General features: G+C 34.3%; 1 protein-coding gene across 1 annotated transcript in view; it reads left to right on the top strand.

The window, feature by feature from the left end:
* LOC108741239 (poly(rC)-binding protein 3) overlaps nucleotides 1-951 on the top strand; it is a 225,937-nt gene that overhangs the window by 54,444 nt on the left and 170,542 nt on the right. The gene's annotated exons all lie outside the window — the stretch shown is intronic.

Genomic DNA, 951 nt, shown 5'->3' with positions numbered 1-951 from the left:
TTAGCTCAGGATAGGAAAGAGCGGAGGTACGTGTCAAACCAGTCTTGCTTGGGAGTATGGAATTTTGACAAACGCGGTTTATTAGTACAGCTCATTTCAGAAACTACATTTAAAAAAAAATTAATTTTCTTCCACAAAGAATTGTCACTGGTTCCGTCCCTGCACTCAAACCATGACCTTATCTTCAAAGGCGGCGCTATAGAAGTACGCAAAATAATTTCCATAATAATCACAGGATTACGGTTTTTGAAATAATTTTGTTGATAAAAATTAATCGATGAATAAGTTAGTTTTTGAAACCCCGATCTGAAACACTGCATCTTCAATCTCAAGTTGAATTTTTAGCGACTGTTATATTTCTTGGTAGCAGTAGTCATTTTAACATTCACTTTTCGTTCACTTACACAGGTCATCTAATACAGAACCGGTCAAACTTTGACTTCTTAGGAGCGACTACCTTTTTCAAAATTTTCATTTCTGGTACATTGTATGCAACAGAGACAGATATAGAAACGAGCAATACCGTCTTTCTTCTGTCGTAACAAAGCCCCCTGGTAAATGTCTAGAGGAGTTCTCCTCCACCATTGTACCACAAAAAGTTCGTGGCGGTCTCACCCCCCATAAAAAGTTATCGTGGTTGAAAGTTGATTATTTTGACAATTTTCATACAACATAATTCAAATAAAATTCAATAATAAAATTATTTTCAAGCGGGTGGAGGTGGGGGATCGAAAGAGGGTGGTCACATGAACAAAACCGGATAATCTAACCTAACCTAACCTGACCTACCCTATTGATAAAGCTATTTAAATAATGTTTTATATAAATTTCTCAATATTTTTATGTATTTTTCATTAGTTTTACCTTTGAATATTGTTTAAGAATGACTATATAAATATTTACATGCCTAGAAATGTATAAAAATTGGCATATTTATTAACTTTGAACCCC

This window comes from Agrilus planipennis, unplaced genomic scaffold (assembly GCF_000699045.2).
Source record: "Agrilus planipennis isolate EAB-ADULT unplaced genomic scaffold, Apla_2.0 scaffold298, whole genome shotgun sequence".
Taxonomy (NCBI): Eukaryota; Metazoa; Arthropoda; class Insecta; order Coleoptera; family Buprestidae; genus Agrilus; species Agrilus planipennis.
Note: the sequence above shows the minus strand (reverse complement) of the source record. Positions and strands in the feature narration are given on the sequence as shown.